The sequence below is a fragment of the Narcine bancroftii genome, chromosome 9 (assembly GCF_036971445.1).
Source record: "Narcine bancroftii isolate sNarBan1 chromosome 9, sNarBan1.hap1, whole genome shotgun sequence".
Classification (NCBI taxonomy): domain Eukaryota; kingdom Metazoa; phylum Chordata; class Chondrichthyes; order Torpediniformes; family Narcinidae; genus Narcine; species Narcine bancroftii.
In genome coordinates, this window is record NC_091477.1 from 49,827,580 (window position 1) to 49,850,529 (window position 22,950).

General features: G+C 39.7%; 2 protein-coding genes across 2 annotated transcripts in view; one reads left to right on the top strand and one right to left on the bottom strand.

Moving 5' to 3' along the window:
* LOC138743573 (dedicator of cytokinesis protein 2-like) overlaps positions 1 to 22,950 on the top strand; it is a 699,740-nt gene that overhangs the window by 306,484 nt on the left and 370,306 nt on the right. The window lies entirely within an intron of this gene.
* The window catches only part of LOC138743574 (protein INSYN2B-like), a 107,375-nt gene continuing 106,650 nt past the window's right edge, over positions 22,226 to 22,950 (bottom strand). The window contains exon 6 of the transcript XR_011344955.1: positions 22,226 to 22,631. The gene's annotated coding sequence lies outside the window, so the exon portion shown is untranslated. The remainder of the gene's footprint in view (positions 22,632 to 22,950) is intronic.

Genomic DNA, 22,950 nt, shown 5'->3' on the forward strand with positions numbered 1-22,950 from the left:
AACCAATTTTACTTGTGATGAAATGGATATAAGTAGGTTGGTCTCCTGTGCATTTTTCAGATGAAGGTTAACTTGACTACATCACTCCAAGTTCAAGGCCACCACTGCCATTAACACTCATTAGAAAAACCTGTCAGACACAAAGGTATTTTCAGCCACATCTGATATGTATACTGGTGTGAATTTTAGTAAAAAAATATTTTTAATCAATCCAAATACAATTGACCAGCATGACTGCAACCAAGAGACTTAAAAAAAAATCAGGATTCTCTCAGACTGTGGGAGATGTAATGAAGCCCTTATCATGCATTGAAACAGTGAGGAGATGGCGGGGGGTGAGGGGGGGGGTGGGGGGGGGAGGGGTGGACGGCAAGAACGTCTTTGGCTTTTCTTTTAATGCATCGCTAATGGATGAAAAAAATGATCCACTTGAACATGTTGAGAAAAGTGCCAGGAGTGATACCTCCACTTGGTGAGGTGCAGAAGCTCAGAACTGCGGAGAATGCAGGGAGCTCCATTCTGGGCCATTATCAATTGTGAAGTATTCTTTGAGAAGGTAGCACATTTCTCCATTTACTGTTGGACCTTGGGTTAAGATGAAATCCTGAGTCAAAGACCTTGTATGAATTTTCTCAGATTTCTTCCAACAAGCTCTGCCTTATCTGTTGGGTGTTCTGGGTGTTTTCTATTTTCATTTCAGATTTCCAACATCTGCAATTTTTTAAATTAATTGCAAGAGTGGAGTTCTGCTTGGCTGCACTGCCTTCTTGAGTGAGATCTCCTTGCAGTGTATTTTCCTGTGTCAACAATGGGGTAGGGTCTAGCTTTATTGCTGCTTCTCACTGATCCTTCATCAGAGCCAGAAACCAAGTGATTAGTTGGGGCTCACCGCTGATCTTTTATTAATTAGCAGGAGAAGCTGAGAGTTAAAGTCACTCAGCGGAGGCAACCATGCAATTCCTGATTTTCCATCTTTTTCTCAAGACCCAGTCAGCCCTCTCAATTTACTGTCAAATCTCACTTGGTGACTTTTGAAGCAGAGCTATGAATTGTTCCCTGTGTTTTTTAAATTTTAATTAATTGAGAGATGCAGTATGATAACAGATGCTAACAAAGTAGCCAAGTGTAGTGGGAAACTGAAGGATTGGGAAAACTTTAAAAGGCAAAAAAGGAGAACTAAACGAGAGATAAAGAAGGGAGGAAGGATTATGACGGGAAATTAGCACAAAATATAAAAACATAGCAAAAAGATTTATAAATATATAAAATGGAAAAGAATGGCTAGAGTCAACATAGGCCCCTTGGAAGATTGATATTGAGTAATTGAGAACAATATTTTGTGTCAGTCTTCATGGGGAAAGACACATTCAGCATGCCAAAGAGTGGTGATGGGGATGTGAAGGGAGGTGAGGGCTTCGATAAAATAATTGTTACAAATGAGATAGTGATGAGCAAACTAGTGGAACTGAAAGCGGAAAAATCCCCTGGGTACTGAGGGAAATGGTGGGAGTTATAGTCAATGCGTTGATAGTCATTTACCGAAATTCTCTGGACTCTGGGCAGGTACCAGCAGATTGGAAGACAGCAAATGTCATGCCATTTTTAAAAAGGGATGTAGGCAGAAGACGGGTAACTATTGGCCAGTTAGCTGAATGTCTGTGGTCATGAAAATGCTTGAAGCTATCATTAAGATTGAAATAGCAAGCATTTAGAATGAAGGGGTTTCATCAGGCAGACACAGCATGGATTCAGAATGAGCAGGTCTTGTCTGACAAATGTGCCGGAGTTCCTTAACAACATAATGGGTGCGGTTGATAGAGGGGAACGGGTTGATGTTGTATATTTGGATTTCCTGAAGGTGTTTGATAAGGTGTCGTGCAGGAGACTATCAATAAAATACAGATAAATGGACTTGAGGGAAGTATATTGGCATGGACTGAGGATTGGTTAACTGACAGAAGGCAGAGAGTTGGGAATAAATGGGTGTTTTTCTGATTAGCAGACAGTGGTAAGTGGGGGGCCTCAAGGATCGGGGCTGGACCCGCAGCAATTCACCATTTACATTGGTGATTTGAAAGAGGAGACAGTGTAATGTAGCCAAGTTTGTGGAAAGACTTGGGAGAGATTGTGCATGAATTGCAAAAGGTTGGGTTGCAGGTACAACAGGTTATTAAGAAGGCAAATGGATTGTTGGCCTTCATCGCTAGAGGAATTGAATTCAAGAGCTGGGATGTCATGCTGCATCTATATAAGGTACTGGTGAGGTTGCACCTGGAGAACTGTGTGCACGTCTGGTCTCCATGCTTGAGGAAGCCTACATTGGCCTCGGAGGCAGCCCAGAAGAAGTTCACCAGGTTGATCCCAGAGATGAGGGGGTTGACCTATGAGGAGAGACTAAATTGCCTGGGATTATACTTAAATTCAGAAGAATGAGAGGAGATCTTATCGAAACATATAGAATGATGAAAGGGATAGATATGACAGAGGCAGGAAAATTGTTTTCACCAGTAGGGAGACCAGGACTAGAGGATACAGCTCGAGATTCAGGGAGTAGATTTAAGACAGAGATGAGGAAAAACTGTTTTTCCTAAAGAGTAGTGTATCTGTGGAATTCTCTGCCCAGGAAAGCAGTTGAGACTGTTTAATCATTTATTCGTATGTGTGAGTTCTTAGACAACACATGAATGAAGGAAAAGGTTCTTTACTTTAAACAGCACCATGATGCATGCCATAAGGCTGCAAGCCTCCATTACAGATCTAACATCTGTGTCTCCTTCTCAGTGTCAGTCCCTGCTGGCAGCCAAGTATAATCAAATGGGAGCTATAATCCTTAAGGCATTGCTAGTTGCATTGCACCCGTGATCACTATCATTACAGATTAAACATTAAACATATTTTAGGTTCAGTTAGATAGATCTTTTACATAAAAAAAGGAATTAACGGATATGGAGAAAAGGTAGGTAGATGGAGTTGAGTCAATGGTCAGATTAGCCATGATCTTATTGAATGGCAGAGCAGGCTTGACGGGCCAGATGGCATACTCCTGCTCCTATTTCTTATGTTCTTTTGCTACTACATTATGAGCCTGGCCACCCATTTATACCCATGTGACTAATTCACCAAATGACCCCATGTGTCTGTAGAATGGGGAGGAACCCATTGCACCCAAAGGAACCCTATGTGGATATGTGGAGTACATGCAAATGTACTTGCAAACAGTGGAGGGTTCAAACCTGTGTCACTGTCATAGTGTTGCATTAATTGCCACGCTGACCATGTCAACTAATTGTACCAATATTATCTCTCAACAGAGGTTACCAAGGCAGATTGATTATAATTGGATGGCTACATTTGTTTGCCAATTGGCTGCGTTTACAGCCTCACAGTAATAACTCACATGAGAAGTATTTCATTGGGAAAGAAGTGCTTTCACACAAGAGCAGAAACTAGGAGCAGGGGTAAGTCAGTTGGCCCTACAAGCCAGCCCTGGCCTTCAATAAGATCATGGTTAACCTACCTCCTACTTATGGAGAACCCCAAGGTGTTCTATGCATATATGAAAAACAGAAGGATGTTGAGAATGAAGGTGGGGCCACTTAAGGATAAAGAAAGCAACATGTACCTGGAGGTGGAAGAGGTTGGAGATGTCCTAACTGAGTACTTTGCTTCACTATTCAGCAGAGAAAAGGACCTTGGTCAGGATGTCGGAAAAGAACAGGTTTGTGTGCTGGATGATGTTGAGATTAGGGAAGTGTTGAATCTTCTTAAAAACATCAAGATTGATAAGACCCTGAGGCCAGATGCAATATATTCCAGGTGGCTATGAGAGGAGAGGAAAGAGATATCTGAGGTGTTGGCTATGATCTTTGCATCCTCCCTGGCTACAGGAGAGGTACCGGAGAAATAAATGAGGCAAATGTGGTCCCCTTGTTTAAAAAAGGCAATAGGGAGACTGTAGGCTGGTGAGTCTTATGTCAGTGGTGTGGAAACCATTGGAGAGGATTCTTAAGAACAGGATTTATGAGCATTTATAGAAGTACTGTCTACTTTGAGATAATCAGCATGGCTTTGTGAGGAGAAGGTCATGCCTTATGAGCTTAATTGAGTTTTTTGAGGAGGTTAAAAAAAAAGAAATTGATGAAGGTAGGGCAGTAGATATGGTGTTTATGAATTTAAATAAGGAATTTAACAAGGCCCCCCATTAGATACTTGTTCAGAATGTCATGAAGCATGGGATCCATGTAAACTTCTCCGTGTGAATTAAAATTTGGCTTGCATGTAGAAAGAGTAGTAGTAGTGGTTGGCGGAGCTAAGTGACTAGTGGAGTTCCACCAGAATCTATTCTGGGACCTCTGTTCTATTTGATTTTTATCATTTGTCTAGATAAAGAAGTTGAAAGATGGGTCAGTAGGTTTGCAGATTACAACAGGTAAAAGACAGGATTCAGAGTTTGGCAGAAAGATGGCAGATGGAGTTCAATCCGGAAAATTATGAAGTGAGGTCAAACTTAAAAGCAGAGTCATGGGTAATGGGAGGATATTTAACAGTGTGGAAGAACAGACGTAGTTTATATGAATGTTTCCACGATGATGCTCCCTCAAAACAACAAATTTCATGACTTATTCGTCACAATAATTTCTGATTCTGATTTTAAGAATCAAAAGGTCATGTTGTAACTTTACAAATCTCTGTTTAGACCACACTTTGAGTATTGAGTTCAGTTCTGATCGCCTCATTATAGCAAGGATTTGGAAGCTACACAGAGGAGATTTACCAGGATGTTGGAATGTTACCTGGAATGGAAAATAAATCCAAGGAGGCAAAGTTGGCAGAGCAAGGGCTTTTCTCTTTAGAGCAAGGAGGGATAAGTGGTGACTTAATAGAGATCTATATCGTTCTGAGAGGCATAGACAACCAGCACCTTTTTCCCAGGACAGGAATAGCAAACACCAGAGAACATCTGAAAAAAGTGAAGGGAGGCATCAGGGGTAAGTTTTCCAAGAAGAAATTTTAACATACCTTTTATCTGGAACCCATGGGCCTACATTTGAGACACTTGTTCTATTTAAAAACATCCCATGTCACACATATTAAGGATACAAATTATCCTCTTCAAATAGATCCTTACTTTTTTCTATTTTAAAAAAAATTAAAATAATTTTATTGCACATCCTAACATTTGTGAGTATTCTGTGGCTAGATATTTGATTACTGAAAGCAATGAGGGAAGTTTATGTTACTTCCCCAGAGTCCTGCATGCATGTTATCCCAATAATTGGACACAGGAAGTGAGTATGTGTGATGCATGGCAGCACTTGCAGAAAATTTTGCTGCAATTGTGCAATCCAGGCTGCACACACAAGCATAAATCTCACAGTGAAAGTGAGGCCTGATTGGGACCAGGTCAGAATCATGGAGCCCACCACTTTGGAACCACTGGTAAGTAGGCCTGTGCCCTTGATGCAAGTATTCCTCCACGCAACCCCAGAGTGACAGAGCAGGAACTGGGTGATGAATGTCCAAAGCCCAATTCACATTGGGGCTGGTTGGCTGCAGCATCTGCCCCTGCTCTACCCTCTCTCAAAGTGCCCAATGCTGTACTGCTGATGTAAACAAGACCGACATAATGACCTTTCCTGCCTCCCGATTTCCAAGCACAGATTAAATAAAGCTCCTGTTATCATTATTGGTGAAATATAGACTGCAGATTCATATTAACCAACACAAGTTCTTGCTATACTCAATCATTAAATAATATTCTGGAATGATTTAATGTCCCTAAAATTACACAATAGATGAATCAGTTAATTTTGCTAACTCCACACACACACCCTAAAATCCCAGGTACATCTTGAACAGTGGGAGGAAACCTGAGCACCTGGAGGAAACCCATGCAGGCACAGGAGGAATGTACAATCTCCTTACAGACAACGTGGGATTCAAACCCACGCTATAATAGCATTGCGCTAACGTGTGTGTGTGACTAATTGTGATTCCAAGTTGTGGACTTCATGATCTCTGACCTGGTCCCTCCTATGTAATGCCAATCAGGCCTCACTTTCACTGTGAGATTTAAGTATCCTACCATTAATCATGATTCTGCCTTCAGGTTGATCTTCCAAAATGCATCTCCTCACACTTATCTGGATTGAACTCTATCTGCCACTTTTCTGCCCCACTCTGGATTCATTCTAAATCCCTGTGGTAATCTACAAGATCCTTCAACACTATCCACAACACTTCCAACCCAACCCTCTATTTCTTCATCTTGGTCATTTATAAAATCACAAAGAGCAGGGGTCCCAGGATGTATCCCTATGGAACTTCACTAGTCACTGCGTTCCAGGCAGTATACTTTGCATCATCTAAAAAACTCTGCTTCCTACAGACAAGCAAATTCTGAAACCACACAGCCAAGGTTCCATAAATTCCATGCCTCATTACTTTCTGAATGAGTCTGCCAAGGAGGACCTTGCCAAATGCCCCACTTGGAGCCCTCATTCAGTCGAACTGACCATTTCTACTTCTGATCTTTACATTTGTGTCTTCTATCGTAATACTCCCCAACAATAAGAGATACACTTTGCAAACATGTAATTTTCATTTTGTGTAAAATACTCCTTCTTCCTTTGCAAACTCAAATGTGCAGGAGAAACCCAACAGTTCACGTTGTAACTGTAGGAAGTAAAGTGTCACCTTCATTTCTGGTCTGATCAGGTCAAAGCAAAAGCAGCCATGCATCTGAATAAAGATGCAGGGAGTAGAGAGGAAGGGGGAGGAGGAAGACCACAGCTAACAGGTAAGAAAGAGGTCAGTCAATAATGGTGGAAGAGAAAAATGCTGAGAAGTGATAGGTGGAGAGAGGGGAGCTCTGATTGGTGAGGGAAGGGAAGAGTACGGGAAGCTGGAAGACATGAGACAGAGTGGAAGGGAAAGAGAGAGACTCCAGCGAGGGGCGAATTATAGAAAGTGGAGGTCAATGTTAATGCCATCTGATTGGAGAGTGCCCAAATGGAAACAAGATGTTTTTCCTCCAATTTGTGAGTGCATGCAAACTGCAAGGGAACATTGTATTAACACGGACTATTTTTCACACAGTGCATCTTTGTCTCAACCATTGCCAGTATAAATCATAACCTCAGCAAGGAAATTCTTGGTGCTTCTTTTTCCAAAATGATTTGCTTCATTTTATTTCTATTATTCAGCATCAACTCCTGTTTCATTTTGCAAAGACCCTCCATTTATTTCTTTGAAAATGATTCCTGCATCAAGGTCTTTGAGCCAGTGTTAGCAGAGGTAATTCTTACTGTGATTAGAGATTGCAGTTCTGAAAGTCAGGTTCTAAATTATGAGACGATTTTGCAAAGGAGGCTGATCACAGAATGTACACTGTGTTTTAAATCTTAGCAGGCAACTGTTATGCCCTATGTGTGTTTACACTTCAGTCGTCTGTGCCCTGGCTAAATTGCATGCAGATATTGTTAGAATAGATTGATTCATCAAAACACAGTGATTGAGATACAAAAAGCACATCAAGTCTGAGTCAGACAAATGGTTCTGCCTTTCATATTTATTTAAGTTAATTGAATTTGTTAAACAAACATACAAATGAGCCACTATTGGGTTGTGATTCTGACTAAACCTTGCCCTGACGGTGAGGTATTGGGAAGCCAACAAATCCAGTTTTTGACTTTTGAGCACAGCCAAAGAAATGACTGGACAGTTTTTCGGCTGGACCAAGGTAATTCTCTTGACTCTCTGTGATCAGGAATCATTATTTGAGCTACATGGGCAAAAGGCATGCAGTAGAATTGATTGCAAGGAAAGAGTAGGGAAGACTTTGGCAAGTCCCTCATTTGATAAAACGCTTGGAGAATGGTTTTGTGTGATCGAGCACCCTTTATTGTCAATGGTACAAACACAAGATATCATGGCAAAATATCCAAGCACTGGCAAGTACTCCATTGTCTGGAGAAAGTGATTGCAATGATGTCCTCATGGCATGGACTGAAATAGGCATGGATGATGACTTGATTGACTACTGCCTCATCTGTTTGGTTATCTCCATCCTCCAGTCCTCAAAGCATCAGCATCAGTGAAAGCATTCTTTCAAGAAGAATCATGCTGAAGCTCTCGAGGACTCTGCGATGGCTGGTCTAATCAATAACCTGGACACTCTCAGCATGCATGACCTATGGCATGCCCACTGCTATGGCACCATAATTGGCACCTGAGGAGTGTCTCTTGTTCCTCCACCAAATAGAACCAATGCTGGTTTGATGAAAGTGACGGAGAGATTGAGGTGGTATTTAAATGCAAATGACAGGCATTCCTAAAATGGATACTTGCCCATTCCTCAAAGGAAAATAATCAGCTCCACATGCACCTGAACTGAGAGCTCCATCACAAAACCAAGTCCTAAAGAATACGTGGTGAGTAGAAAAAGTGACGGAGGCTCAGCAACTCATTGTCAGTGGTTATGTCCATGGATTCTTCAACACTTGTCAAAGAGATTTACAGCCCAAAGACCTAATACATGAAGTAATCATGGCAGAGAGGCAACCAGTGAACACTGGAAGAAAGACTTTGATGATCCCAGAATGGTAACTGTCATTGACATAAGTGCCCTTCATTCTACATCACAGTTTGACCAGAAAGTCTATAGATGCTGGGGTCAAGTGCATACACAAACCTGCTGGAGGAACTCAGCAGGGCATGCAGCATCCTCGGGAAGTAAAGGGTAACCAACATTTTGGCCTGAGCTCTTTGTCAGGTCTATAAAAAGGATGGAGGGGGGTGGGAAGGAGAGAAGCAGAGGGAAGAAGGGTCAGGGGTAGGAGCACAGGCTCACAGGTCACAGGTGGGAGGGTAGAAGAGAAAAATGGTTTGAAGTGATAGGAGAGGACAGTTTTCTGATAGGTGAGGGCAGGGAAGGTGATACTTTTCATGTCACAGGGCACCTTTCAGGCCACCTTAACGCTTGATTTTCAGGAATTCCTCCTTTGTGAATTTACCCGCTGAATGTGGAATGGTTAAGGTTTTTAAATGTAAAATGTAAGCTGCAAACAAAGGAAGTAAAGGATAAACAACGGTTCAGGCCTGGGCCCTTTGTCAGATTTGAGGAGAATTTCAGGGTAAGGATCTCTCAAAGAGACTTTGGAGTGCAGCAGCCGACTGGAGTTAAACAGGAAAGGGTGCAGATGCACATACACAAATGTGCTGGAAAAACTCAGCAGATCATGCAACATCCATAGGAGGTGAAGGGTGCTGAACATTTTGGTACAAAATATTGGTGACTCTACTGAGCTTGTCCAGCACATTTGTGTTTTGCACTGAACCCCAGCACCTGAAGACTTTCATGATTAACTCCCCTTTGGTTATGATTGGCTGAATTGTTGACAACCTGTACATGGAAGGCCAACAGGATGCCTGAGGGTGCATTAATTGGTATCTGCAGGCCTCACTTGCTGAGTGGGGGGGGGAAGCTATTCAAATGTCTCACAGCTGCCATGGGAGCCAAGTGGAGCCAGGTGCAGAGGCTCAGTCATCGCATTGGTGTCGCCGCTGGTGGCCACATTTTCCATGCCCACTTGATCTCTCGTAGCTTTCTCTCTGGTCCTCTATCACACATGGCTCTTGATAGTTTCCAACTATAGTGCAGGTCTCAAGCGATTCTCATGGGGAATCCTGGGGACTTAAGGTTATTTTATTGTCACGTACATCAAAGCACAAACTTTGTTTACTTTTATTTAAATAAAAGACCTGTCCAGCCACCGGTGAACCCAAGCTCCAACATTCAAGTCACCTTCCTTCGTCCCTAGTTCTGAATCCCTGATATGATCAGAAAGCTGTCAGTCGTTGAGGCCCTTCGGGAGCCCTGTTTGCCGGGCCACCCTCACAGATCCTGGTCCTGATACCTGGTTCCCATGAGCTGGAGTCCAGCAGCCCGCAGCCTGGTATGCATCCTTCAACCCCTGAGCCCCTCACTGAAACTGTTCACCTGCAGAGGAACCATATGAACTCAATAACACATTCCAATTAGATGCTGTTGGCAATGTGAGAAGATGGGAGAGATGAGCTTCCAGACATATCGTGACTGAGATTCTGTGTACTTTTACAAGTGCTGGTCTTCAATATTTTCCTTTAACCAAAGGGCTACTCCCAGCATGTGCCCCGGTCATCTGTGATCACAGATAATTAAGTCACAAGTTACCATTACAGTCAGGTTGATCCTATCCTCAGTAACATCTCACACCTGAAACCAATCTCAGAAGCTACAAGAATCACTGTTCCATTTCCCCACCTGATCCAGGGTGCTAAGAGACCATTGCAGCACCTTAATTTCTGTGCTTGCTAATTTAGCAAGAACCAGGGGAATTGAACACAAATTCTTTGCAATGGCTTGTTTCAAAAGAACTGCAGTGATTTTTGTTCAGGAGGTAATTGAAATAGTAATAAAGATTGGTTGACTGTGCATTCACAAACAAGGGTGATGATGTTCATTGTTAAACTGCAGAGTCCAATTGGTGGACAGAGCACATCCCACCTGGGCAAGGATGTTGAGCTGTTTTCAGTTGAGAGGAGAATTGGAGGCGATGAGATTCCCATGCTCCTCTTCTTCACCCTTGTAGTTGATGAAGCTCCCAGGTTTTGGAAGGGCTGTCAAGAAAACCTGGTCATGTTGTTCCATTGCACCTTTTATCCACATCCTTTGGCATTTACTTTCCAAGTAGGACCATGTACACTCTAAATGCTTCTGGCCCAGATGATTTTGAATACATGTTAACCACATGAATATTGAAGACCATTTTGTGGAATGTTGGCAAAACCAACTCTTGTTTTTCTTAATCTCTTTTTTTACACTTTAATGGACTAAATGTGCCTATTTCTCTGTTAAAATAGACCTCACAAATCTCCAAAAGTACTGAGACTGGTTAACAAGGCCATAAAGAAAGGTTAATCGGACACCAGGAGTCATTTAAGAAGAAAAAATCTGAAAAACATAGAGAGTATTTTCAACTGGTTAGATCATAATTGGAGTGTTTTTGCTATTATGAAGAGAAATAGAAAGACCAAGGAGGGGGTGGAACAGGATGGACCCCAGAAATGAGAAATTGTATAAACTCTAATTTCACCCCATCGGAACGCTCTGCCTTCCACTCTCTCTGCTCTAATCCCAACCTCATGGTCAAACCCTCATACAAGAGTGGTGCAATTGTGGTCTGATGACAGCTTACCCCTTGAACAGGATCCTACCAAAAAAAATCTCATGAACCATCTATGACCTCATCACTTCCAGTCATCTCCTTCCCATGGCCATAAACTTCACTGTTTCCCAATTGCTGCCCATTCTAACTGGTACATAACATACATAAATTGAATTCTCTCATTAGCTCTATTGTTTCCAAATGTTCCTGCCCCACCAAACTGGTATCTGCCTACCTCGACTCCATTTCCCCACCTGCCCCTAGTCCAGTCCCTTTCTACCTACATCTGCGATACCTCACATGCCCTCCATTACTTCAACATCTTTCAATTTCTTGAACTCGACTGCCTCATTTTCACTATAGACATCCAATCTCCATATACCTCCATCTCTCATAATGAATGTCCCTTTATTTCTTCTCAACAGATCCAACCAGTCCCCCCATCACCATACTCAGTAATATTCCCTTTGACTCAACCCACTTCCTCCAAGTCAAAGGGGTAGCCATGGTTACCCGCATGGGTCCCAGCTATACCTGTCTTTTTGTTGGCTACGTGGAGTAATCCATGTTACAAGCCTACTCAGACAAAACTCTTCAACTCTTCCTCCACTACACTGAAAAGTACATTGGTGTTGCCTCATGCTCCTATGATGAGCTCATCAACTTTGTTCGCTTGGGGGTATGGCAAGATGGCGTAGAGTCTAGACGTGCAATCTCGACCTCTCTGGCCAGACTTTTAAATACTCATTTTTTTAACCCTTTGTTTCCAAGTTTAAACTTTTTAAATTTTAGTTTAAAGTATTAAGGAATTATTATGGCCACTAATGGTAAAAAGACTAAATCTCAAGTTCAAAAGAAAATACATTTTTGAAGTGCTGAAGATTTGGGGCCTAGACAACTTGAAACAGTCCCAGGTTCAATTTCTTCATTGCCTAAATCCCAAGGATCGCCTGTGGAGGCTGAAAAGGAAATGCATCAGGCAGCATTACAATCTGAAGAAATCGTTTTTCTTCATGAATGGATGAGAAGACAACAAGATGCGGGGGGAGACCAGCAGCAACTCCCTGAAGAAGTCGGGATGCCGTCGCTGGGAGTCCAGACCCACAGTAAATCTTTTAAAATGCCTTCTGTTGAATTGCAGCAGGAGCTGCAGTTACCTTGTTCTGCCACCATGTCAGAGAGAGCAGAGCTGAGATTTACGGATTCACAATATATGCAATTAAATGCAGTTATTCAACCAATGTTAACATCTCTAATGAATGAGATGGTTCAGATGAATGCTGGTATAAGTTTAGAATTAAATATGGTTAAGACACGTGCATCTTATGAAGAATTTAAAAAATTCAGACTGCTTTTTTGGACTGTAAACAACAAGTGACTTCTAACACAGAAAAAGTGTTGAAGGTGGAAAAATCAGTCATAGAATTAAGAGATCGTGAGAAGGAGCTAGAAAGAAAAATAGATTATTTGGAAAATCAAAAAAAGAATAATGTGAAAATTGTTGGTTTGCCAGAAGGTATAGAAGGACAAGACCCTCTTCGTTTTTTTAAAGACTGGATTCCGCAAATATTAGGGCAAGAATTTTTTTCTGGGGGATTGGCACTGGAAAGAGCCCATAGAGCTTTAAGAAGAATATCCTCAGCTGGTCAACCCCCAAGATTGGTAATAATTTGATGTCTGAGTTATTTGGATAGAGAAACAATACTTCGACTTGCAGTATAAAATCCGAGACAACGACAAACCCCGTTATTGATTCAGAATAGCAGAGTCTTTTTTTATCCTGATCTGATTCAAGAGGTCATTCAATGTCGACGTTGATTCAATCCAATTAAAGAAGTTTTGTGGTGCAAAGGTTATAAGTCTACTTTTCATTACCATGCAGTGTTGAGGGTCTTTTACGGAGACTATCAATTTCGGTTTTTTGAAACTGATTGTGAAGCAATGATTTTTGCTGACTCATTGCCGGATATAAGAGGACAAAGATGTAGCCCACCATTATCTCCTAAAGAAAAACTTGGTAGTTCTGGAAACAGAAGAAATGGCAGAAATGGGAAAAATGGGAATGGAAAGAGTCCACCTCCTTCTGAAATGGGATCTTCGAGATTGGAGTCTTTTGGATGAAAAGAAGAATTTTCTTATGTTATTTTTTCTTTTGTTATTATGATACTTGGATGTTACTAACTGTTTGGCTGGGGAGGGGGAGATTTGCACTAAGTTCTTTACTAGTCATCAGCCACTGGTGGGTGATCCACACCCAATTTTTGTTTAGGGGATTACTACCTTTCGGTAGATTTTTTGGGGGGGGGGGGTTATTGTTTTTTTAAATTTTTTAAACTTTTTTCTTAGTTTTTAATTTGTTATTTTTTTATTGGAGGCTCTATATACGTTGATTTGAATTTTTATATAAAGATATTATTGGTATTTAGTAATAATAGTAGATATGTCAAAGTTGAAGTTTGCTACTTTTAATGTTCGAGTTTTAAATAGTCTGATTAAACGTAAGTGAGTCTTGGCGTATATTAAGATAATGAAAATTGATATTGCCTTTTTACAAGAAATACATTTGAATGTGAAAGAAAGTGTGAAATTAAAAAGGGATTGGGTTGGGCATGTATATTTTTCTTCATTTAATTCTGATACATAAAAATTATCTTTTGAATTACAATCAATGGAGGAAAAGGCAGGATATATTCTTAAATTGAATTGTAAGATTTTTAGTGAATTTTGGACTTTACTTAATATTTATGCTCCAAATGCAGATGATGAAGTATTTATTTCAGATGCATTTTTATGTTTGGGTCAAGTTAATGATAATATTTTAGTTGATGGTGATTTTAATTGTGTTTTGGAAACTTTATTAGATAAATCTCTGAAGAAAGTTAAAAAATCCAAGATGGCAATCCAGGTCCAAGTGTTGATGAAAGATCTTAATTTAGTAGATATTTAGAGACGTCTTAATCCGACAGAGAAAGATTTTTCCTTTTATTCATCCAGACATGAATTGTTTTCAAGGATTGACTTCTTTTTAGTATCAGCACATTTACAAGGGAAAATACAACAAGTGGAATATAAAAGTAGGGTGATTTCAGATTATTCTCTGTTATATTTTACATATGAAACTTCCTAGAAAATTCAAATAGCTTATCGTTGGAGATTTAATACAATGTTGTTAAAAATATGGAACTTATTGATTTTTTGAAAGAAAACTCTAAATCTGTTCAAAGTAAGTTTGTATTATGGGATGCTATGAAAGCCTATTTGAGAGGACAAATAATTAGTTATACTTCTAAAATAAAAAAAAGAATCAATTAAATCAGTCTTGAATTAGAGAAACAGATCGATCAGTTAGAAAAGGAATTTCAGAAAGATGCTACAGAAGATCAGAAAATAGAATTATCTAGGCTGAAATTGAAATATAATACCTTGCAATCTTATAAATTTGAATGTGTGATTAATAGGACTAAACAACTGTATTACGAATGGGGAGAGAAAGCACACAAGGTATTGGCATGGCAATTAAAGAAAGAACAGATATTGAGGACTATTAATGCTGTTAGATGGAATTCTCTTATTACTTATAAACCTCATGAGATTAATGATGAATTTTATAAAAAGTTATATACATCTGAAGGAAAACAGGAAACTGAATCGATTGATTTTTAAAAAATCACAGTTGAATTTACCGATATTAGAGGATGGAGATATAGAGGAGTTAGAAGAACCATTTACTGATTCAGAAATTAAAATGGCTATGCTGGAAATGCTAAATGGTAAATCGCCTGGTGATGATGGATTTTCAGTTGAATTTTATAAATTTTTTTATGATGATTTTTCTAGTGTTTGGGGATGTATTACGTCAAGCTGGAAAATATTATGATTTACCTGAGTCTTGTTCTAGTGCTTTAATTACATTAATTCCTAAAAAAAAGATAGAGCTCCTTTGAAGTTATCTTCATATAGACCAATTTCATTGTTAAATGTAGATTATAAAATAATAGCTAAAGTAATAACGAATAGATTGGCTAAATTTTTATCAAAGTTGATACATATTGATCAAACAGGTTTTATACAGAATAGATATGCTTCAGATAATATTTTGCGAGTGATTAGTTTGATTAATAGATTTTGTCAATCTTTAGATCATCGGATGGTGATATCCTTAGATGCAGAAAAGGCATTTGATAGAGTTGAATGGAATTTTTTGTTTAAAGTTTTGGAGAAATTTAAGTTTGGTCCTTCTTTTATTGGTTGGATTAGGGCTCTATATAGTAAACCAGTAGCTAGAGTATTGACGGATGGTTTGATTTCAGAATCTTTTAAGTTAACTCGATCAACTTGTCAAGGTTGTCCTTTATCACCAGCTTTGTTTGCATTAGTGATTGAACCTTTAGCACAGTTGATAAGACAAAATACACAGATACAAGGTATGAAAGTTTTAGATGAGGAATATAAAATTAATTTATTTGCTGATGACTTATTGGTGTATTTAACAAATCCAGCTCAGTCACTTTTGCATTTGAAGGAATGTTTAATACAATATGGATGTTTTTCTGGATATAAAGTTAATTGGGAAAAAAGTGAAATATTACCAGTAAGTGAAGGAGATTATTCAGTTTATAAGAATGTTATTAATTTGAAGTGGACTGATTGAATTAAATATCTGGGTATAATTTTGAATGTCAATTATCAATCTTTATAGAAATTAAATTATGCTCCGTTAATGAAAAAAATTAAAACTGATTTGATGATATGGAAAGATTTACTTATTAATTTACTGGGAAGGATAAATACAATTAAGATGAATATCTTTCCACGTATACAATATTTGTTTCAATCTATTCCGTATTTACTTGATAAATTTTTTTTTGAGGTTTAAATAAAATGGTTAGGGAGTTTTTATGGAGGGTAAATTTTCAAGAGTAGCTTTGAATAAATTATCTTGGAAATATGAGTTAGGGGGACTACGTTAACCACATTTTCAAAATTATTATGAGGCAGCCCAACTTAAATTTATTAATTCATTGATGGATTTGGTACGGCCTCCTAATTGGGCTAAAATTGAGATGGCAAGTATTTCTGAATTTGAAATACATCAATTTTTGTTTAGGTGGAATAGAATTTGTTACAACAATATAATGTGCCTATACTAAAACATTTAATGAAGTTATGGATAAAGAAAATAAAATGATAGATTCTAGGGATAAATTATTGGCTTTGACTCTGTTGTATAATAATCAACTTATTCCTTTTTCAATACATAATCAAAGTTTATTGCATTGGAGATGTAAAGGTGTGAAAAATTTGGGAGATTGTTTTAAAGAGGGTAAGTTTTTATCTTTTAATCAGATGAGGAAAGATTTTGGTATTGATAAGAATTCTTTATTTCTTTATTATTAAATTTGATCTTTGGTAAAATGTATGTTTGGTAAAGATATGATTTTACCTAAAATGACTAAATTTGATTATTCTCTTATGAAGGTACCAGAGAAGGGTTATATTTAATTTATGTATCAAATATTACAGGATGGTATGGATAAAAAGGTTTGGGATAGATCTAAAATTAAATGGGAAGCGGATATTGGTTTTACTTTTTCTGAAGAGGATTGGTTAGGTATTTGTTATGATAGTGTAACTAGATTGATAAATGCACGTTATGGAATGATTAATTACAATTTTTACTTCAATTATATTTGACACCTGGAAAATTTAAAAAATATGGTTTAATGAATCAGATTTGTGTTTTAGATGTGGTGATACGGTTGGAACTTTTTTTCATGCTGTTTGGTTATGTATACATATACAATCTTTCTGGAAGAAAATTCAATCATTTTTAGAATATCTGTATAAGATTAAAATAGTTTTAGATCCAACAGTATTTTTATTGGGTAGTTTGCAACCCCTGAAAGGCTTGGGATTAGATAATTTTCAGCTTGCTTTTGTATATTTAGCTTTATCCGTAGATAAAAAAATGTATTGCTAGTACGTGGAAAGATACGTGGAAAGATACAAATATGATTGATATTAATAGATGCCATAATGAGATGAAATATTGTTTAATTATGGAAAAAATACATATGTTTCACATGATAATTATAACTTTTTTATTAATAAGTGGTTGCTATATTTGGAATATTTACATTTCAATTTATATTGATTAGATTTTAATACGTATATTTAACTTTTTTTTATATTCTTTCTTTTTTTATGGCTGAAGGGGGATCTTTTTTTATTAAAAAATGTTCATGTTTAATTGCAATATATGTCATATATTATATATTTTTTTGAATGAATAAATAAAGTTTTAAAAAATCCTTTGTTCGCTTTACTGCTAACTTTAACCCCAAACTCAAATTCACCTGAGCCTTCTCTGGAAATACTTTACACTTTCTCAATCTCTCTATCTTCAACTCAGGAGTCAAATTCTCTGCAGATATTTTCTGTAAACCCACTGACTCCCACAGTTACCTCAATACACCTCTTCACATCCTGTCCCCTGTAAGGATTCTATTTCTCTCTATCAATTTCTCCGTCTCTGTTGCATCTGTTCCCAGGATGAGGTCTACCATTCCAGATCATCCTCATGATGTCCTCCTTCAAATGACGTTGCTTCCCCTCTACAACCATCAACTACGGCAGCATGGTTAGCATAGCGGTTAGTGCAACGTCTTTAGATTGGGACCAGGGTTCAAATCCTTATGTCTGTGTGGGTTTTCCCTGGGGCCTCCGGTTTCCTCCCACCATTCAAAACTTACCTTACTGGGGGTATAAAATGGGTGGCATGGATTCGTGGGCTGAAATGGCCTGTTACTGTGCTGTATGTCTAAAATTAAAAACTTAAAATTAATAAAAAAACAAACACAGCCCTTATTCACGTCTCCTCTATGCCCTGTGCATGTGTCCTGGCCCACTGCACCTCTAGACACAACAAGGACAGGATTCCCCTTGTCCTCACCTAACATCCCGTCAGGCTCCGAAGCCAACATATTATCCTCTGCAATTTCTGCCACCTAAGATGTGATCTCATCAACAGACACATCTTCCCCTCTCCACCTTCCACAAAGACCACTCCCTCCATGATTCGCAGGTCCATTAATCCCTTCACACTAATTGCTCCTGTGACCAAAAGAGGTTCTCCACCTGCTCCCTCACCCCCATTCGGGGCCCCAAACATCTTTAGTGAATAGATTGCCATAATGAGTAATGCAGGAGAATAATCTAGATCAGTGGTTTTCAGTCTCCACCCCCCCTCTCCCTACCCCTCCCCACACACACCTACCACCTTAAACAATCCCGTAAGGGATGACATGGTGGTAGATGAGTGGTTGAGAACCACTGATCTAAAATGCTTTAATGGGAAGCTTGATACAAGGATTAATGGAGAAAATTCTTAGAGATAGTACTTATAAACATCTGGATAGACAGGGTCTGATCAGGAGCACTCAACATGGATTTGTGGGAGGAAGGTCATGTTTGACCAATCTGATTGAATTTTTTGAAGAGGTGACTAGGAATGTGGATGAGGGTAGCGCAGTGGATGTTGTCTATATGGACTTCAGTAAGGCCTTCGATAAGGTACCACATGGAAGGTTAGTTAGGAAGGTGCAGTCTTTAGGTATAAATTTTGAGATAGTCAAATGGATTGAACATTGGCTGAAAGGGAGAGGCCAGAGAGTGGTAGTGGATAATTGTCTGTCAGGTTGGAGGCCGGTGACCAGTGGTGTGCCTCAAGGATCTGTATTGGGCCCATTGTTGTTCGTTATATACATTAATGATCTAGATGATGGGGTGGTGAATTGGATTAGTAAATATGCAGACGATACTAAGATAGGTGGAATAGTGGATAATGAAGAAGGTTTTCAAGGATTGCAGAGGGATTTGGGCTGCTTAGAAAAGTGGGCTGAAAAATGGCAGATGGAATTTAATGCTGATAAGTGTGAGGTGTTTCATTTTGGTAAGAAGAATCAGAATAGGACATATGTGGTAAATGGGAGAGCATTGAGAAATACAGAAGAGCAGAAAGATTTAGGAGTGACGGTACATCGTTCCCTGAAGGTAGAAACTCACGTGAATAGGGTGGTGAAGAAGGCTTTTAGTATGCTGGCCTTTATCAATCATTGCAAGGAATATAGGAGTTGGGAGGTGATGTTGAGATTGTATAAGACGTTGGTGCGGCCTAATTTGGAGTTCTGTGTGCAGTTCTGGTCACCTAATTATAGGAAGGATATAAACAGAGTGGAGAGAGTGCAGAGAAGGTTTACCAGAATGTTGCCTGGGTTTAAGCATCTGGAGTATGGGGAGAGATTGGACAGATTGGGTCTTTATTCTTTGGAGCGTAGAAGGTTGAGAGGGGATTTGATAGAAGTATTTAAGATTATGAAAGGGATAGACAGAATGGATGTGGATAGACTATTTCCGTTAAGAGGAGGAAAGTTTAAAACAAGAGGACATGAGTTAAGAATTAAGGGGCAGAGGTTTAGAGGTAACATGAGGGGGAACTTCTTTACTCAGAGAGTGGTAGGTGTGTGGAATGATCTTCCGGGAGAAATAGTGGCGGCGGAGTCAATTGTATTATTTAAGAAAAGGTTGGACAGGTACATGGATGAGAAGAAGATGGAGGGTTATGGGCATTGTGCAGGGAGGTGGGATTAGAAAGGGGTGTTTGGTTCGGTGCGGACTAGAAGGGCCTAATGGCCTGTTTCCGTGCTGTAATTGTTATGTTATTATGTTATGTTATGAAAGAGAGAGTATGCTAATGGAGATGGTTGAAGGAAGGAGGTCACAGCCTTTTTGTACAAAATCACAGCTAAAGACCAGAGGACATAGTGACTGTGTGGTACATTTTATGGCTGACTTTCGACCAAACTCATGAGGCTGTGTAACATTATGAAAATAAACTTTTAATTGTCTGTCTCACCATTCAAATGCATTCAACAGCAAGTTTGCTGCTTCTGTTAGTCATATAGCTCTACAGAGGAGAAGCAGCTCCTTCAGAACAATTCACCCATTCCAACCAGGAACTTTCTCTGAGTTAATCCCAATTGCCTTCATTTGGCCCCGAGTTCCCATCCAAGTAGAATGCATTGCCGGGGGTGGTGGCGGAGGCAAGTAGGGTAGTCAAAAAACAACTTTTAGACAGGCAAATTGAAGTATGAAAAACAGAGGGTTGTGGGGGTAAGGTTGGAAAGGGTTAGATTCTTGTGGAGTAGGTTTACTTAAGTTGGCACCACATTGTGGGCTGAATGGCCTGTACAATACTGCATTATTCTATATATTCCTATCTAAATGTTTTTTTAAAAAGTCACAATTTTACCTGGCACTGCAGCTGCCTCTAAGTGGAAAAAGTTGCCTCACAAAGCCCTTTTATGTCTCACCACTCTCACTTTTGCCCTATCCGCCCTACCCAGAAAAAACATCTGTGATCATCCACTTTATCAACCTTCATGATTTTAGATTCTCCAATAAGGCCATCTTTACTCATTTTTATGATAGACAACCAATCTCTATGCACTTCCATCTCCCATAATGAATGTCCCTTTGTTTATTCACAACAACAGATCCAATCAGTCAGTCCCCACCCCCTCTCCCCCCCCCCCATCACCATACTCAGTAATATTTCCTTTGGCTCATCCCACTTTCTATAAGTCAAAGGGGTAGCCATGGATACCCACATGGGTCCCAGATATGCCTGTCTTTTTGTTGGTTACGTGGAGTAATCCATGTTACAAGCCTACTCAGAGCCCCCAGCCTCTCCTTAGAACATAAAAACACAAGAAATAGGAGCAGGTGTAGGCCATAAGGCCTGTCAAGACTTCTCCGCCATTCAATGAGATCATGGCTGATCCAATGGGAGGCACATCTCGACCTATCTGCCTTTTCTCCATCTCCCTTTATTCCCCAGCTATGTAAATATCTATCCAACCTTGTCTTAAATATATTCACAGAGGTAGCTTCCACTGCTTCATTGGGAAGAGAATTCCATAGATTCACTACCCACTGGGTAAAGGAATTCCTTCTCATCTCTGTCCGAAATCTGCTACCCCGAATGATGACACTATGTCCCTTAGTTCTAGTCTCCCCCACCAATGGAAGCAACTTACCTACCTCTATCTCATTTATGCCTTTCATAATTTTATGCATTTCTATAAGATCCCCCTCTCATTTCAGTGAGTACAGCCCCAGACGATGCAATCTCTCCTTGCAGCTCAAGTCCTCTCATTCTCACAATGTTCTCATGAATCCTTTCTGCACTCTCTCTAGCTGGTGCAATGTATTGCAATTAAACTTACCACTGAAAATTATATCTCACTGCTTCCTACCTAGATAGCCTTGAACAAAATGAGAAGTTTTTAATTATTGTCAAATAGCCTCCCTGGAGCTGAAACTTAGTTGTCTGACATGTGGAACCACATTCCTTCAGGCATTAAATTATTGATCATCAGATTGTTTTAACTGTGTGGTTTGAGAACTGAGCACGATGCTGCTCTCCCTTTACTTTCATGGGCTTTAGGATTTTCAAAGTATCCTTGTGCTTAAAATGGAATGCTTATTTTTAGTTAGCCCACAAATGCTAGCGCTGTTTTTAATGACCATTGGCTCTTGCTGGGGCTGGGCCCACTGACACCATTTTCTACCTGTATCTCAGTAGTGTCCTGCCCTGACCATCCACAGATTAGAGGAGCAACACCTTATTTTCCAGCTGGGCACCCTCCAGCCATGAGGCATGAACATTGACTTTATTGCTTCCCATTAAACCTGCTCACCTTTTCTTTCCTCTCCCCCTTTTCCTGTCCTTCTAGCTCTTTCACCCACACAGCCCTACCATCCCCCCCCCATCATTGGTGCTGTCCCCACCTCCCTTCACCACCTATCATCTCCTGCCTTGTCACCCCTCCTCCCCTCCACCCCGACTCTTTTGTTTGAACGCTTGCTGGCATTTTCTCATACTTTGATGAAGGGCTCAAGCCCGAAACGTCGGTTATGTATCTCTGCCTTTGCTACATAGAGGACACTGTTAGACCTTTTGAGTTTCTCCAATATTTTGTGTTTTTACTTCAACCACGGTGTCTACATAATTTTGTGATTTACTTCAGTAAAGTAACCAGTCATTATATATGTACGACACTTAATAATTTATCCCGATTCCATCTTGATTGAAGGGTTCTGGTCTGAAGCGTCGACCACCCTTTTTCTCCCACTGATGCCGCTCAACCTGTTAAGTTCTGCCAGTCGATTGCTTGATGCAGGGAAAAGTCAGCCATTATTGCCGCTGGATGTGGATCAGGAACTGGTCCCTTCTCCATTGCTGGGACAACTTTAGAGCACAAGTTCTTGGCTTGATGTTCTCCCTTTCGTAATAGCTTTACAACCTCTGAACGATGTTACCCAGAGAGGCTTCCAATGAAAGAAACAAGGATGTTGCCAAATCTGGGGAGTGATAGATAAGTGGATAAATTGGTCAGGCTGAGTTTGTTTTCTCTGCAACAGAGGAGGATGACAGAAGATTTAATGGAGACATTTTACATTATCCAAAGCCTGGAGTAGCTCTGCTCCCCCTTGTCACTCAAAAACTGTGACAGGTGCACGATTGAAAGCTAAGTGCATCATAGCATGATACAGGAGCTGATCTGCTCAAGATTAGAGGAAGTCTCAGGAGGTACAGAAATTAACACAAACTTCCCTCCCATCCATGGACTCCATCTACATCCCCCGCTGCTTAGGAAAGGCAGCCGATATGCTGAAGGAC